The sequence below is a fragment of the Bacillus rossius genome, chromosome 1 (genome assembly GCF_032445375.1).
Source record: "Bacillus rossius redtenbacheri isolate Brsri chromosome 1, Brsri_v3, whole genome shotgun sequence".
NCBI classification, from domain to species: domain Eukaryota; kingdom Metazoa; phylum Arthropoda; class Insecta; order Phasmatodea; family Bacillidae; genus Bacillus; species Bacillus rossius.
Genome location: NC_086330.1, coordinates 289,504,536 through 289,523,397, shown reverse-complemented (window position 1 = coordinate 289,523,397; position 18,862 = coordinate 289,504,536). Strand labels below are relative to the sequence as shown.

General features: G+C 36.0%; 2 protein-coding genes across 2 annotated transcripts in view; both read right to left on the bottom strand.

The window, feature by feature from the left end:
- The window catches only part of LOC134527720 (endo-polygalacturonase-like), a 155,467-nt gene extending 139,910 nt beyond the window's left edge, over window positions 1-15,557 (bottom strand). Inside the window, exon 1 of the mRNA XM_063360637.1 lies at window positions 15,539-15,557. The gene's annotated coding sequence lies outside the window, so the exon portion shown is untranslated. The remainder of the gene's footprint in view (window positions 1-15,538) is intronic.
- LOC134527721 (endo-polygalacturonase-like) overlaps window positions 1-18,862 on the bottom strand; it is an 86,086-nt gene that overhangs the window by 30,222 nt on the left and 37,002 nt on the right. The gene's annotated exons all lie outside the window — the stretch shown is intronic.

Here is an 18,862-nt window from a genome sequence, read left to right as displayed (position 1 = left end):
TAATTACTTTTACTTCATAACCTCAAAAGCTAATCAATAATTCTAAATGAAATTGTGATTTACTGCATCCTTGTTCCATCCGATCTGTTTGTTTATAACCTTTCTTGTAAAGTATAAAATTTTCAAACATTACTAATTCAAAAAAAAATTAAATTCTGGTGTCCTTTGAGTTACAATTAACTTTACTATTTCTTAGCTTGAAATAATTTAAGTTTTCAGAACTATTTCATTGTCTAATTCACAACACTTAAAAATCAACTCAAAACAACAAATCATCACAATCAATAAGATCATCTGACCTACCTAACAGTACGGTGAACTTGAACTGTTCGTACACATTTATAATAAGCTATTGTATTTAAATTCCAACCTAAATAAGGTTTAAAAAAAACTACTAATCCCTCTGTAAATTAAGAAAATTAACTTTAAAAATTAAACTTAAGGTATTAGTTCTTTTTGACAGCTACCACAACTCACTAGTTCCATTACATTACTATAACCTAAAAAGTTCTGTAAATAATGTTTATAACAAAAAAAAACTCCAGTTACTGTCTTCCATAAAAAAAAATAAAACTTTACATGACCTTATTAATCTCCACTTGTAAGTCCATGGCTGCCAGCTTTCTCTTCTCTTGAATCTTCAGTCTTGGCTCTTGTTTCAGTGATCTTGTATCTTGTCTCTCGAACTCTTGTCATCTTGTAAACTGGACTGCTGCTCAGCTCATCTTAAGGAATCTGTAACAGTTTCAAAAATACATGTTAATTTAAATTACATAATTCCTGTTCTTTGGTCCTAAAAAAAAAATTGTATTATTAGTACACATTACCCTGAAACAACATTATTATTCATTGTTTATTACTTAAAAAAAATGCTTTACCATAAAATCCTTTTTTGTTCTTTTCATTAGGCCTATTTATTTTCCTTCTTCTTAATTAAATTCTGCTTCAAATGTTAATCCTAACTTAAGACCTACCATCTATTTATTATTCATTACCTACATTATTTATGTTACCCTAAAATTCCCATAAGTTTCTAATACTTCCTATCAAAGACATTCTCTCTCAAAAAAAATTTACTTATGACTCTTAACTTAACAAACTTAAAAAAAACTTTTACACTAGACTTAACTTATTATTCATTCTTAGTTACTAAATTTCTATATGTAAACTTTAGTACTTACAAACAAAAACTGCCTATTTCTCTCTACCTCTTAATCTCTTTCAATTATTACAATAATAATGTTACCTTGCATCTTTAAACTTTCTTCTTTTCAATTAAATTAGACATCTCATAACAATAAAAATTCTGCCTATACTCTTCTTATGGGTGTACAAACCAACAACAAAATTTTAAATTCTCAAGTTTCCTTATATTTAAATTATGCAATACAAATAACCTCTGTGGTGCCTGTACCCTTTTAGGCCTACCACCTTCTCCTCTCACAGCATGACAACTCTTATTCCTCGGGGTCTGTATTCACTGTTCCAAATCAAATATCTCAAATAAATTAAAAACAAATTTATTATTTTAAGAAAACAAAAATTTACATTGAATTTACTATGGAGCCTGGAAATCTTAATGTCTCACAGCAGCTAACATGACTAAATCCCATGGAACCCCAGGTTTACATAACCTGTGCCCAAAAATTTAAGCATACCAGGCTTTCTCTGCACTGGTTTTACAGCATCACACACTATTTAGGGCCCCTGATCTGCCATCAGTCCCAAGGAGCTTTCCCACAACCCCTCTCTACACAAGCGCCTACCGCATTCCTCTCAATTGGCTATCGGTTTTACGGCATTCTTTTGAGATCCGACCATCAAGTTAGGGCTAATCGAACACTAAACCTCCATACTTCCAAACTAATGTAAATCAATTAAATTTTCTCTGTAAATTCTAAAAATCAAAAAAAATTATTCCAACATGCCAAAGAAACTTCCAAAAAAAATTCATAATCTTATCTTCAAACCATTAAAATAAAAATAAATAGATTACTCTGTTTTCTCCTTAATAACTGTAAACTGTCAACAAATATCATGTCGTAAATTTTAACTATGCTTACTGACTCTTAATCATAAAATCTCATTTGTCCTAATTAATAAACAACCGATTTCCTTAAAATCTCACTGTATCTCTCACACTCAAACTTCACTGGCTGAATATCTCAATAAATTCAAAAACAATTATCTAAACTCTTAAAGAAACTCCTCCCCAATTATTCAAATTACTTCACCTTATTTTATTTCATTACTTAAAACACCTTACTCAAAAAAAATTAATTAATTATCTAGCTATCTTCCATTATTATTTATTTACCGAAAAAAACTTTCTCCTAAATTAATTTAGTAAAATTCAATTTCACATTAGGCAAGTACACTAACTCTCTACAGCAATGTTTCTCATTTCCCTCCTTCCTAACTGAATCCAATCTTACTTAACCTCCAGGGAATTTACCTCACAAAATAACCAAAAATTTCACTGTAGTGCCTATCTGCTATAGGCCCACTACACAGGGGGCTCTAACCCCACCAACAAACTTCATTGAAATGGTACCCTATCCCATACAGGATAGCCACTTCGGTACTACCATGGGGAACTCCTGCCCCAAACTACTCACAACTCTCAGGATTCTCCTGACCCTTAATTCACGTAGCCAGCCCATCTCCTATGGTCTGCGCTACAATTCCCTTTCTTCCCAGGGACACAACGCCTCACCTTAGGGTCCCTCGCCCTAATGAAAACATTAATTTTGTCTCTCTGTTCCCTTGGAGTAAATTCCCTCTACACACAAAAACTATCCTTCCACTTTTATCAATGCTTATTGATTTTATAGTGTACCTCCTTATTACTGTTTACAAATCCCAAAAAAATATTTTTAAAACCGAGGTAGAATTTAACTAACAAAAACATAAACAACTTACAACGAAACACTTCTAGCCTATACATCATACACTTCTTAAATTAAATTACTTACATACTGAAAGTTCCTCTTCTCCTAAAACACACTTAAATTTAAATTTATTTAACCAATAGTCTATTTTCTTATCGCTAAGTTACCGTACAGCTGATCAAAACAAGGTCACGGCCGTCCACGTCTCCGTATGAGCCCGTGACGTCACCGAATTCCATCAGGTGCGCCAACCCTCGCTTGCGGTTCCTCCGTTCTCCGCTAGGTCTCAGCACCTCCCCGTCACGTGTTCATTCTGCCACGTCCACTGACGTGTCGTTCTGAAACAACTCTCAACATTTTTCTAATTAAAACAAAACATCACTATAAATTCTATAACTCTCTTTTACATAAACTCTCGTTTTCTTTTTAATTCCTTTCTAACGTTTATCCTTCCCTCGACTGATTTAATTCGTACGTCTCGTCTCCTACGCGCACGAAAACAAAACAAACTTCACTTGAAAGTAATTCCTATTTACGAAAAAAACTTTATTTTAAATTTTAACTCTCTTAACCTACAATCTTAAAATTAATTTCAATTAAATTAAACCACTTGCATTATCTTTATTAAGTATTTAAATTATAACGTATTCTCCTCACGTAAAAATCCCCGATAAACTCAACGACTTAAAACAACTTATCACTATAAACTTTATCCTTACAAGTATACTCAAATAATCATCTGTTACGTCAAAAAAAAAATCTCAAAGACTTCCTCCACTTAGATTAAATTCCGTAATCCTCTCCTCAAGTAAACTCTTAATAACCTGCTATCAGAAGCTGAAACTAACTTAATAATAAACATAAAAATCTACCTCTCTCTCTCTCCAGAAATAGAACCTATCCGGCGAACTCTACCATTTCTGTCACGTGCACCTAGCCGGTGCCACCGCCATTTCTGTCACGTCTCACTTTCAGAGGGGGGAGAGAATCGTAGCTCTTTACATAGAAACAACTCGCTTGGCATCAACTAGTCTTAACTTCATAAAATACTTTACTGTACCTAGGATCATAGGTTCGTCATCCCGTACAGGATGTCTGGTGAGAGCTGAACTAAGGAGATTTTGCAAAATAACATAATACTTAATTAAAATTATTTTATTCTTAAAGTCAAATACTCAACATCATTTTAAAGAACATTTAAATAGCGGGATTACAATTTAAAACAATAATCTCTTTACTTCCTTAACGATTGAACGACCTTACAAGAGAGAGAATGAGAGAACTTCACTAAACACTTCCCTAGTCCTTCCGAATACCTCAAATCATAATTAATACTTAAAATTAAAACAAAGATAAGTCCATACTCACATTTTCCGAAAAGCCTTTCTTGATCGATTACTTTAAAAAAATAACGTAGGGGCCTCTCCTGCCCTTGAAATCCCGAACGAACATTACATTTTAAAAACTATGACGCGTGACCCCTGACGAGGGCCATAGCCTCCGCCCGAAAGCTTGACGACTACATTATGACCTAACTTAAATTAAACGACTCGTGGCCTCTGGCGTCGGCCATAGCTTCCGCCCGAAAGCTTGAATTCCTACATCACGAACGAACTAACAACTCGTGACCACAGGTGAGACGCATAGCCTCCGCCTGAGTGAGCCCCGAGTCACCAATCACTTGCGCTTAAATTCGCGCGCCCTGCCGCGCCTAGCATAACAAAAGCTCGTTATTGAAGTCAAATTTACTAAACAACTAACTAGAACATCTGGGAAGACTACCCCCCCTCTACCCCGATGTGCAGGCCACACCGCGTGGCTTGTTACGACAGCGCGCCCCAGTAACTGCGGCCCGTAGCTGCGCCAGCGTGCGGCCAAACAAACAAACAAAATTCTGCAAGCCCGCAGCGCGCCGCGCCGGCCCCGTGCCCCAATTACATGGTCACGCCACTTGCGCTGACGAGTGTACAGAGCAGCCAGCCCAGAGTCCCGTCAGTAAAGTCCCCAAATTTGATTTCAACAACCCTGCAAAATTTCAACCCGCGACAATATTAACAACGAAGCAATCAGTACCCTCATAAGAGTTCAATTAGTATTTAAATACTTTTTATCACTTTAAATCGCAAACCTAAACTATTGTTTTTTTTCCCTCTCTCCGTGTTTAATTTGTTTTTTTATTGCCCTTTTTTTCAAGTATATATATTTTACAGACTTGAAACTTCACAGTAATGTTCCTTATGTTACGCAGGATGACATTTTTCGAAAATTAGATCCCATGGGTGGTTAAAACCAGGCAACAGTGGGTACTTTGTCTGCATGAGAACAGGATTTTGCATTGTTCATGCCTTCTGCGTCTCCATGGCAACGGGCATCGCGCGGCAGTGGCGTACCCACAAGGAGGGGCATGTATAATGAGCGGCGCAAGAGTAATCTGCCTGTAGACTGCTGTAGCGAAGTATGGGTACATCAGTTGTACGTTGCGTGCACGAGTCGGGAAACCATCGGTGCTATTCATTTTCTCTCCGGTACATTATACAGCATTGTAATAAATTTTCACTGAATTTTTTTTATTTACCATTACTGTAAATGGGAGATAAGGCTTAATTTTTTTTTCTATTAGTATAGCCGTGCGAAGCCAAGTCGGGCAGCTAGTCTGTTATAATATTAAAAGCTAGTCTGTTATAATATTAAAGGTATTGTTATGCATTAGACATAATTGAAGCTATTAATTCCTAAATTACTTATTCACGAACATTAAAAAATTTACTTTGATTGCTATAAAATTGAATATAAAAATGCAATGATTAGTTTTGAGAGGCCTATTGTGTTTAGGTATAAAACAATTAATTTGTTTATTAAAAGTGTATTATTTTTAACAATTTGCGGTAGTGAATTATGCAACGATTTCGGATTATCTGTGCAGGTCATCCGAGTGTATATGCGATAGCCAGAACAAGGAAAATAGTGGAGGCAGCAATTCGAGGTAATAGTGATGTGGATGAGGTAAGGACTGTTGCCAGTTTATCGTCCAACCATGATGCAGCCAGTATTCCTGATGCAGCTTCAGATATCGCAGCAGACTGTGAAGTGTTATGTTCCAATACAATTATTGAAAATCCTTCACTTTTTTCACAGCGTGTAAATAACCTCTCAGTCCCTTCAATGGAAAACATTTTCATACAAAATCCAGATGAAATTATCATGACAACTTGCACAACTGAAGAAGTATTGGCACAGGGTGGAGAAATATTGCCACAGAATTTGGATGAAGATGTCCTTAAAAACCAACTTGCTGATCTTCATGTGGGTAATGGTGGTAAAAGAGTTAAGAATGACAGTTCTCTGAAATCACAGAGGAAAAAACTCAGATGTGAAGGTAAGGAATATCTCTCAACAAGTGGAAACGAAATACCAGCAAAAGTCATGAAAGAAGATCCAAGAAAGGTCGTAGGTGTTCAAAAAATGTGACTTGCAGAAGCATCTCCGAAAATGAGAGAAAATACATTTTTGAATCTTACTGGAAACTAGGTAATAGGAATGACCAAAGAAATTTTATTCTTGCAAATATAGAAGGCAATGAAGTCAGGCACCGTCGTAAAGATTCAAAATCAGCAAAAAAGAACCCTACACTGCATTTCTACTTGCCATTGCCTAATGGAAAAAAAGTAAGAGTATGTCATAACGTTGGGAATCAGCGACAAATTAATTCGCTGCAGAGAATCTAACAAAACTGGAATAAATACAGCTAAACCAGACATGCGTGGAAAACATTCACCAAAGAATAAAACTCCTGAAACTCTAAAGAAGTCAGTGGAAGAATTTATTGAAAAGCTGCCAGCAGTTCCATCTCACTATTGCCGGTCGAAAACAACAAGAAAATACCTGCCATCTGAGTTGCGAAACATTAGTTTCTTGTACAGGCTATACAAAAGAAATTTCAAAGCTATTAAGAAGCCTATTGTGACAATGAAGGTACTTAGGCAAATTTTTAAAAGTTCTTTTAACATTGGATTTCATATGCCAAAAAAGGATAAATGTGCTTTTTTGTGAAAAACATAAACATCTGTCCAAAGACCATCTCACTGAAGATATTTGAGAGACATACAGGTGCACGAAGATGAAAAGGTTGCAAGTCTAGCAACATTTAGAGCTGACCAGCAGTTGCGAATCAATAACACTATGTACTTGTGTGTCAGCTTTGACCTTCAAAAGGTATTGCAGACACAACATGGCGATACTATGTTATTGTACTACTCGAGGAAATATAGTATGTTCAATCTAACCACGTATGAGTCTGTGACAAGGAAAGGTTTCTGCTACTTATGGGGTGAATCTGAAGGAAAACGTGGGTCTAATGAGGTATGTTCTGTACTGACAATTTACTTGGCAAATGTAGACACAGAAATGTGAAACACTTAATCCTTTATTGTGATTCATGTCCTGGGCAAAATAAAAACCAGCAACTACTTTTCGCACTAAATGACTTTCTCAAACACTCTAGCTCACTGCTAGCAATAACAATAAATTATTTGTTGCCTGGTCACTCATATATGCCTGCCGACTCGCACTCGACAATCAAAAATAACTACCGGAAAAAGATTGTGTGGGCCCCAAGTGAGTGGCCCACAATATAGTAAACGCCAGGCATGAACCTGACCCTTATGATGTGACAACATTACAATCAAAGATTTTCATGACTGGAAGGCATATTCAGGAACTAATATTCTCCAAGCAATTGATGGCAGCCAAATGCAACTGAAAAACATCCGTTCAGTTATGATTCCGAAGAATGTCCCCTATTTTACTGTTAAGTGCAGTATGCAGCAAGGTGTTGTGATAGAAGTTAAAATGACGAACAGAAAAGTGCGGGGAAGACCTTCCGAGTCCCCCACCAAGACTACAAGTCATGCCTACCAATCGCCATACCTAAGTACAAGGACTTAAAGGACCTTTGCCTTAGTGGTGTTATTCCTCCTCGCTACCATGAAGTAACCACACCTGATGAACTTCCCGAGATTGATGAAGAGGATAGCATTTAAAGTTCCAGTATATTTGTAACTTTATGCTTTTAACATTGCCATTTAAATAAGGATACAATACAGTATGTTTTTTTTTTTTTTTTTCGAAAAATGTTCTTTACCTTTATAAATATACTGAAGTTGTTAAATACAATTAGTCATTATTTCTGTCGTGTACAATTTAAAACACTATTGGATGTTAATAATTTTATTTTCAATTTGCTAATGCATAGCTGATTAGTTTGTGCATTAGCAATTAAAATGTATCTTACTATTATTAATAATATCTAAACAAGGTCAAGTTTATAGTTTTGTATGGATTTAAGCTGAAGAACTTAAAACTGTTGCTATAAGAAAAAGGGCTATTGTTACAACTTCTGACAAGTAAAAGGGATATCGTTACAACTTATGACATGCAAAAGGGCAAATGTGTATAAACAAAATGGCCACATGCCCAGCAAAAGGGCCAATGTTTCACATTTCATATTAAAAATGTATTTATAAAATACTGTTCCATGCATATTACAGAAAATTGTATATTTATATTAAATAAAAAAGCATCATTGTAAATACACCATAAATTATTTATATTTAGTAAATGGGATTTTTTAAATGTATTTTTTTGATCCTGAAAAAATTTGACATTTGTGATGTTGGCCCTTCTGGCTGTTAAGGGGGACGACATGATCAATGATTAAAACGTTAAATCACAGTAAACTAATTGAATTATTGCTATGCTGTTTTAGATTATCTTTACAATAGATGTCAGGAACTAAGCAAAATACATTTTTGGAATAATATTTTTTTTTTTCAATGATGAGTTCCTCTTTTAATTTTTTATGTACTACTGTGTAAGTTTTATGTGAAATAAACTTTGTGGTAACATACCTACATAATTTTTCAACATTACTATTGTTTCAGGTTTCCAACTGATGAGAGAAGAAGAAAAACTTAGGCATTGGCCCTGAAAAGGGTTGATTTTGTCCCAAACAATTATTCCAAACTGTACTCAAAGCATTTTTCTCCAGATTGCTTTGACAATGAAGCATTTGGCTTGGGAAGGAAACTGAAGCCAGATGCTGTACCATCAATCTTCAATTTTCCTGTGCATCTACTTCCGAACAAGGAAAAGAGAAAGTCGCCAACTAAAAGGACACAAGAACCTTCAAATGTTGAAAGGTAGGTGCATTAAGAGTGATAATCTGTTATGTTCTACTCTTTAACAACTCCATGAGGTAAAAGTTTCGTATCACGTATCCAAGTTTATCCTTTGATCCTGATCCTGTAAATATTTATCCTCTGGTACATGATTCTTGCTGTTTTAATATACAGGATATCCACATTATGGAAAGACAGGGAAGCTGGAATTAGTAAGGGAAAGTCTGGGAAATTTTATTACAGATTTGTGTGGACACCTTAATTTAATCTAAAAGATCTTGACCAAGCAAAGACTTGATTATCAGAATAAAAAAAATAATATGTTGGGTCTTGTGGAATACTTTGTTTTGTATTCTACTTACAGCTGTAATATATTGCTACATCATAAGTTTTTGCCATGTTCAGGATCTTTCAAAATTATTAAATTAAAACAGCAAGCATAAAGTACTACAGGATCAATATATACAGGATCATGCCATAAGTATCAAGGGATAAACTTGGTTATATGATACGAAACTTCTACAAAATAACAAAATCACCTACAAAGTCATTGGCCTTCATGCAAAATGCAAAAAAGAAACTTTACGATACACGTGGAAAACTAAGATTATCGAGGCAAAGACTACGCCGCACAGTACGTATACTGACTACTGCAAAAGCACCAGTGAATCATTTACAGCAGGAATTGATGATTACAGAAAATGCTGCAGGCACACTTGAGGTAAGAAATTAGATAATAATCTATAACTACAAATTAAAAACCTCTTAATCATCTACCCAACCTTGCACATTTTCACTGCCACATATTTAGTGAAAGACTTTCAACTAGAAATTGTTAATGCTTTTGACCTTCACGAGTGAATCTGTGGTAACCACCACTAATTTAAGCTTCATGTTCACAGAAAAAATAAACTAAGTAATTACTCTATTAACAGCTCATATGAAAGGTACAGATGAGAATTAAAATAATTAATTGCTATTTTGTTTTAACACTTGACTGTCTTTTCATTGTAAATTAATTAAATTTGACATCTACTGCTATACTATACAAGCAAAAAGCAATCACCCTCTTCCTGAACTATTGCGCATTTCTTATCACATACTCCTCGTCCAAACTTTTTAATTCAACGAGTGTTGTTATGAACAACCAGTTATTACCTCTTTCCGTTCTCTATTGATATTTTTCTTGTGTTCTTTCATATGCTTCTAGATTTTCTTCTCTCTCAACCCCATGTCCCATAATTCCCCACCCTCCAACCCTACACATAGCTGATATATCCTAAAAAAAATCCATCTATCAGCCTTCTGGCTTTAAGATCCTAGCTGCTCTTCTCTGAACTCTACTGTGGTGCAAAAGCATTTTTGGTGAGAAAACTGAAAATGCTTGGCCCAGATTGGCCACATAGCTTACGTTGGGAAAAAGAACCGATGAAAGTAAAGCTTGCTGCACAAACTTTCAGCTAAAGTGTTGCAAATGCTCTTGCATACTGCAATGAAGACTTAAAGCTGCCTCAGTTCCGAGGACGTGAAGAAACCATTAAGTTCATAAAACTTATGATTAATGTATTTGATATCCTCAACAGCAGGAATCTGTATTCTAAAGGTTTCAAAAGACCAATTGGCTCGGACTCAATACAAAATATCAGTTTGTACGTGGAAGAGGCAAAGCAATGGTTATCATCACTGCATGAAACCATAGGTAGCCCACCAATTGTTCATTCTTCTCGAAAGACAGGGTTCATTGGCATGGTTGTTTGTCTCAATTCAGTGCTGGCTGTGTACGACACATTAATAGGTAGGCCTGAACTTAAGATGAATTTCTTGTTGACATACAAACTTATTCAAGATCATCTGGAAGTGTTTTACAGTGCTTTTAGAAGTTGTGGTGGTCACAATAATAATCCCACAGCTCGCCAGTTTGAAGCAGCCTTTAAGAGGCTTTTGGTTTATATACAGATTGGTGCTCCTAAAAGTGCAAATTGCTCTGCTGTAGATCCAACAACAATTCTCAACACTAGGCATACAACATGCATCCATGAAAGAGATTGTCCTCCCTGTGATGTGTTGCCAAATTCTGGAGTGCTTGTAATCAGCCATGATCATGATTATGTTTCTGATCCTAGTTCTTTAACACTCTACGTGGAAGATGTTGTGGAACACATTTCTGGGTTTGTAGTCAAGAAACTGGAACATGGTATCAAATGCTTTTCATGCAAACCTGCATGTGTTATTAATGAAAGATACATAATTTTAAATAATTAGTGTGCTTATTTTTTGCTTTATAAGATTAAAAATTTAGCTTAAATATCAGAATCGTCATCGTGCCTCGTAGTCAAACTATCAACGATTTTTAAAAAGGCACAATAGTTTGAATTATACTGAAATTAATAAAAATACATAGAAAATTAGTTTATGAAAAATAATAACTGTTAACATTGTAGACTTGCCCTAGTTGTCCCTACATGGATCCTACACATTTTAAAGCATTTTAGCCTCTATACAGAAAAAGCAATCTGATTGATTGATAACTAGTTTGGCACATTGTTTAAATTTAATTGTAACTTTTGTAATTGGCTAAAATTATTTAAATGTTTGTGTGAGTAAAAGAGGAGTTATATTAAAAATGAAGGGCTCTTACACCATTGTGTGGAAGATTTGTGTGATTTTGGCCAGGCCAATTTTTAAGGCTAAGAGGATATTCATCCTAATTCCAGGTCGAATATTGGATAACCAAATGAGCCCTAAAGTGTTGTATACAATAAGTTGGTTTGCCAACACTAGTGTTTGAAAGTTATTTCAAGTTAAAGGTTCAGTGATTGAATTTGGTATGTATGTTAAAAGCCATTTTGTTGTATTTGGGTGAGTTGAACTCTATTTCATCTGAAGCCATGCAAATATTTTTGGCTTACTGAAATTTCCCCAATAAGTAATTAAATTTTATTTAAAATCTGACAAGCAACTAAAAAAAAAATATATGATGAAAATTAATATGTAAAAGACTACAGCCAAGACCAGTAACATAGTAGGATTAAGAATCTTTGCTGTTGACTGACAATTTAAGATGTCTGAGATTATATAAACAAAATAAAGTGCTCTATATAAAATGAATTTGGTAATATTTAGTATTAACACACCATAAAACTTTTGAGTCCCATTGTACACCTACATAAAATATTAGATACCGTAAACTGAGGTGAATAGGGACTGAAGGGTGTATACTAACATCATTCATGGAAAAAAATTTTAAAAATACATATTTTCAGAACTTTAGTTGATAAATTTGATGTTGACACAATAGGGTATTTGACAGGTTTTAGGTAAATGTCTAAAATGGTTCATTATGACATAATACCTAAGCAATTTGATTATATATAATGTTGATAGAATTGTGTACTTACGTTGAAGTGATCTTCACACATGAAAGCATTAGTACTTGCTGCTATATCTTTCGGGTCTCTGCGAGCGAGCATTAACCACTTTTTACGAATATTACAGTTCTTCGGAATGCTCACAAATATTTTCTCCGGTGTTTTAACGGATGTGTTAGTGCATTGTGGCACAACGCACCATTTGTAAGCCATTTCACATAAAAGAAAGAATATCAAAGTTCTCACTAGCCGCATTGCGACGTGAAAGCTGACAGTTTGTTTACAAGCATGTGACGTCATGACATCAGGTGACCTGCAAACATGGCGTCTCACCGTTTTGGCGGCTTTTTTATTCATTTAAACTTTGATGGTGATTTTCATAGAAAATAGATAACTTCACAAATTATACAAATAACATCAACTTATATTATTATACTATATTTGAGATTAGTTGGTATGTTTGGTTGTAGGTAAATACTGTGAATATGATCCAACATGTTATACCAAAATATAAAGAAACCAATCATATTTTAAAATAGAAGTTAAAATAATAACACGGTAATGTTCTAATCTAGGTCATTTATATGAAGCTAGAGATATAACAATGATATAATTGCTTTTGCAGATTGAACGAGACATGGCAAACAATAGAAAATATAAAATGGGATTCAGCCAGACTATACTCATGGTTAAAGAAGCTATGCCGTCTAAGTTCGATTACCAGGTAGATCGCAAAAAAAAAGTCTTTCAGATACTACCATGTCCCGAACAGCCTATATGAAACGTTTGAAAACTAATATTGATCAAGAAACTCAAGCTGCAGCAGATAAGCCTGGAACCAGCACACAGATGGATAACAATGTTATATCTGAAACTGCTGCGGAGATTATATGTACGTAAAGTAGTTTAGGAATAAACTTGCATATATACACTTATTTTAAAATATTAAAATTTGTGTAGTTTTTTTTACATTAGACAGACTAGGATTTAACCACTAGCTCACCTGGTGTTAAGTGATGCTGTGGGCAAAGGTGGTAGCATGCCAAGTCTGGTGGAAACTGTCTTTCAAGCGAGGCTTAATAATCCATTTGTGTGAGTTGGTTAGAAATATATTGTAAATATATAAATGGTTGATAAGGTTAGTGACATTTAAAACAGGCTGGTTTAAAATTATGTGAATAGTTGGTAATGTTAGGGTACCTACCTTAAATGAATCTCAAAATCAATGAAAAGTTATTTCACTGACATAAAAATAGTATAACATAACTTAGTGTAATGATGGTTAGTTAGGTTAAAAATTGTAATGACATTTTGTTTTCATTTCCTAAATAATAGTTCAAATGATTTTACTGTATTTTATGGCAGGTAACCTAACCTAAGTAACTTTTTATACTATTTTCAAGTATTCTTAATATAGGTAACCGTAACACACCAATTGAATATTCTCGCAAAAACATGCCATCTAACCTCATCTGTAGATGAACAACTGGTAAACTACTGGAAGTACTTATCACAATACCATTTTAGAGAAAAATTGTAAAACATGACAGGAAATAACATTTTGATATTTTGTGAATAATCTATTTGTGTGAGTTGGTTAATTATGTTAAAAATAATAAATATTTTGTATTTTCAGAACCATTTCCCACACATTGTGAGAAAGGAACAGTAACTAAACCTATTGTTGGTGTGGGAAAACAAGTCCAAGCGACTCTTAAAGTGTGTTATAGAAGCAAACCAGTACAGACAAAAACAGCTGCGCCTTACAAAGCTGCTCCTTACAAAGTGTCTACTACATCAACCATGACATCTCTGTTGAATATTACAAAATGTCAACTTAGACCTTCAATGTCATGTTACCAAAATTAAGAAGAATATAGATTTATTAAATGAAGAAGGATCTGACAGTGATATTTCCTCTGTCACTGAGTCAGTCATGAGCTGTGGGGCTCCTCGTTTCGGGATAGCAGAGGCCGTGTGATCGAGGGAATCTTGACAGGTGGCAACCTGGGCCTGTTAAACACCGGTTCTGCTATTCATTTTACCTCTCACACTGGCTCTTCCTCCTGCATTGACTTGTCCTTCTGTAGTCCTGCTTCATTCGCCCATTTTGATTGGTCTGTTCACAACGACCTCTGTGGAAGTGATCACTACCCAATCTTTCTGGAGACCCTGACGAATCACTCACCAGACCTTCCGTCTTGATGGGTGATTAAGAAAGCGGACTGGGTAAAATTCCGCGATAACCTCCATGTGCCCACCACCCTCAATCCAGATGTGGACATGGCGGTGGAGCAATTCACCATAATGTTGGTATCTGCGGGAGAGATATCCATCCCTAAATCTTCGCCCACCGGTCGACGTCGCACACCCTGGTGAAATGACCAGTGTCGTGATGCTATCTGTGCCAGACGGTGAGCACTCCGACGGATTACGGCCCGACCGACACAACAGCGCTTGAAAGAATTCCGCATTTGCAGGGCACGAGCACGATGTACCATTCGTGAGAGCAGACGTAATTCCTGGAGAGAGTTTATTTCACAACTAAATGTATATTCCACAAGTCAGCACATTTGGGCCACTATTCGGAAGCTAAATGGACACAATACCTCCACCTACATCCCTTATCTCCGAATACATGGTACCCTTGTGCTAAATGAAATGGAATTAGCCAATCAACTCGGCCACGCCTTTTCCGAAGTCTCGAGCAGTGCGCGGTATCCTCCCGCCTTCCAAAGCGCGTCACGAGGGTGCCGGTGTGGACTTCCGTTCCTCTAGCGAGGAAGACTATAACCTCCCATTCACGCTCACAGAGCTGGAGAAGGCACTGTCTTACTCAAGGCAGTCATCGGCCGGCTCAGACGGCATACATTACTCAATGTTGAAGAATATGTCGGATACAGGAAAGGCTGCTTTATTACAATTATTTAATAGCATTTGGGTATCCGGGACTTTCCCCTCCGCCTGGTGTAAATCGATTTTGGTACCTATTTTAAAGCCAGGGAAGGACAAATCTGAGGCATCCAACTACCGCCCTATCTCACTTACCAGTTGCATATGCAAGACCATGGAGAGAATGGTGAATTCCCGCCTGGTGTATTACCTTGAGGCGTGGCGGCTCCTCTCACCTCTCCAATGTGGCTTCAGGCGTAATCGCTCGACTGTCGACCACCTTGTGGGCTTGGAAGCACTGGTACAGGACGCCTTCCTTCACAGACAGCACGTTATCGCTGTCTTCTTTGACCTTGAAAAGGCCTATGACACAACATGGCGGTTTAGTATTCTTCAACAACTGTATGACTGGGGCCTTCAAGGCTGTCTCCCTTTTGTTTATCTCACGTTTTATGCAACATCGTTTCTTTCAGGTTCGTAATGGCACTACTCTCTCCCGTGTGTACGTACAGGAGAACGGTGTCCCACAGGGAAGTGTACTGAGCGTCACCCTCTTTGCAGTGGCCATCAACAGTATTGTATCTGCCGTCCGCCCTCCAGTGCAATGCGCTTTGTACGTGGATGATTTGGCCATCTTTTGCCGCTCAGCCACGTTCGCCATGGCTGAGCGACAAATCCAGCTTGCGGTGCGGTGGCTGGAGAGCTGGGCGGACTCTAAAGGCTACAGGTTTTCCCATGCCAAGACTCAGGTGATGCATTTCTCCCAAAAGCGCAGTCTCTTCCCTGCCGCTGCGATTCAACTATATGGCTCAGTACTACCGGTCCCTAGTACGGTAAAATTTCTGGGACTCATGTTTGATCCCAAACTAACTTGGTTGCCTCACATTAATGACCTGAAAGTATGTGATTGTAATTGAGTCGTGAAATTTTTAGTAGTTATTTAAAAGTTTGAATTTATGAATTTGCAAATGAACTTACTTATCTATGAATTTGCAAATGAACTTAATTGTAATTAGATCATGAGGTTTTAGTGTTTATTAATATTTGTTTTAATAAATTTGCATGTCGTACAGAAAAGCAAGAAAATTTTGCAGTGGGTATTTTAAGCAAAAAAATAAAACCATATAACACCGAAATCTTTATTTCTTTACACCGAAATTTGTCTTAAAAAAACACCACAAAATCTTGCCTCTACCGATAAGTGTGCAGGGAGCTAGAGATGGGGCAGCAACAGAATGTAATTTTGTGGAAGGAAAAGAAGGGGAGGGGCAGAATAAATAAGAAAAAATCTCTCAACAGTCAATGAATAACTGGAGTTAATTTCAATTTTTAAATAGTTGTCAAAACCAGTAAAATTCGGTTATGATCTTATTTGACAATCTGAAACCTGACTACACAAGCTGTTAAGCTGTATGTACTTAACAATCCTCTCCGACAGCGCTTTATATATATGTGTGTGTGTGTGTGTGTGTGTCTATATATATATATATAAAATTAAAATAAGTTTGGAAACGACTTCTTAAATTCTGCTGGGCATTTCGTAAGCTTATACTTCGCCAATTTTATCTTTCACTGCGAGTTATAACACAAATAAATAAGGAAAAGCAGGGATGGTCTTATTACCATTGTTTCCTGTGTTTCTAAATTATTAAGTTACTAGCGTTTATGTAGGCCTATGTATTTTTATGTACACCTGGGATGTGTACAATTAATGTAATATCTTATCAATATTGGTTTCATAATCATCATTTATTTTATTGCAGGGAGTCACCAAAGAAAGTGTCCTCCAACAGCCCCAAATCTTCCAAATGATGTTGCAAACAAAGGAGGCGATTTTTTTCGGGAGCGCATACTTGCTCTAGAATTGGAGATAGCAGACCTTACCGGATAAAATCAAGAATTGGAATCAAATGTGGCAGAGATGCTTGTGAAAAACAAAGAATTAGAACAAAAAAATATGTCATTAAATAAAGAATTAAAAGTCCTTAAAATCAAGTACAGATAAAGATGTCAGTCATGAAGTAGAATCAGTCCTTTCGCGATTATTTTCCCAGGGACAAATACGAAAATCCATTGGGCGGCGGAAGACATAGCTGCAGCTATTTCTCTTAAAAATGTCAGTGCTAAGGCTTATATATACTTGAGGAACCAACTCAATTACCCTTTACCTCATATAAACACATTGAGAAAATGGGCACAGCAGTTCATGTGTGACACTGGGGTGTTATGTGATGTTCTTGCCTTAATAAAATCAAAACGTAAATAGCTAACAGAATTTGAAAAGATTGCCACACTCTCATTCGATGAGATCAAAATCAACAGTAAAATTTATTTTGACCGAAAGAATGAACCGGTTGTAGGCCCACACAACTATGCACAGGTTGTCATGGCACGTAGCTTACTTGGGCAATGGAAGCAGCCTATGACAGAAGACATTTTAAAAGATATAATAGTAAGGTAGAAGAAAGCGGTTTCAAAGTTGTGTCAATTGTTAGTGATATGGGAGGCGAGAATAAGGCAGTTTGGAAGAAACTAGGCATTACCTCTGAGAAGACGGCATTTGTAAATCAATTTGACAGTAATAGAAAATTTTTTGTGTTTGCCGACGTTCCTCATTTAATTAAACTTGCTAGGAATCATTTTTTGAAGGATTTACTGTGGAAGGAAACGATATGAACAAGGAGTATGTACAACGGTTAATTAACAACTCAATGCATGAATTCAAAATAGCTCCTAAACAAACTCAGCGTCACTTGGATGTTGTAGGCTGTGCAAGACAAAAAGTCAAACCAGCAGAACAGATTTTTTCTAATTCAGTTTCTACAGATTTGCTCTTCTTACAAGAAAATAAATTAATAACTGGAAATGCTACACCTACAGCAAATTTCATAAAAACTTTTAATGACTGGTTTGATGTTTTCAATTCATCACGTCCTTCTGATGCCTACGGCATGAACAAAGCACATCAAGATGCAATATTGAAAAAATTACAACATATCTCATGGAAATAGCAAGAGCAGGAGGACTCAAACTCAAACTGCCTTTTCAAGAAGGTATCCAGATCAAATCATTACAAGATTTGTTTTCGTATCTGCAAACTTCGTTAGGTGTGAACTATATAACAACAGTAAAACTAAATCAGGATATTTTGGAGTGTTTTTTTTTCTCGTACATACAGGCAATGGGTCATGAAAACAGTCACCCAACGTCCGTAGATTTCAAGTATCGCATTCGCAATTACCGTAAAATGGGGTGAATAGAAACAGCGAGGGGAATAGAAACAAAACTTTAAATGTAACAAAACAAATCATTAGAAATTCTAATATTGAACATACCAGAAATTTTTTAATTCTAGAGGTTACTGATATCCATCATAAGAGAATTTACATTTTTTTTAGGGTGGTACAATTGTTTTTGCTGATCAGCTGATCAATTTTTGAGAAAAGCCACTTTTCTTTATTAATTGTGCAGTTATAAACTTTGTATGTGTGAGTTGCATTACATACTGGATTGTGCTCTTTCCACAAGTAAGTTA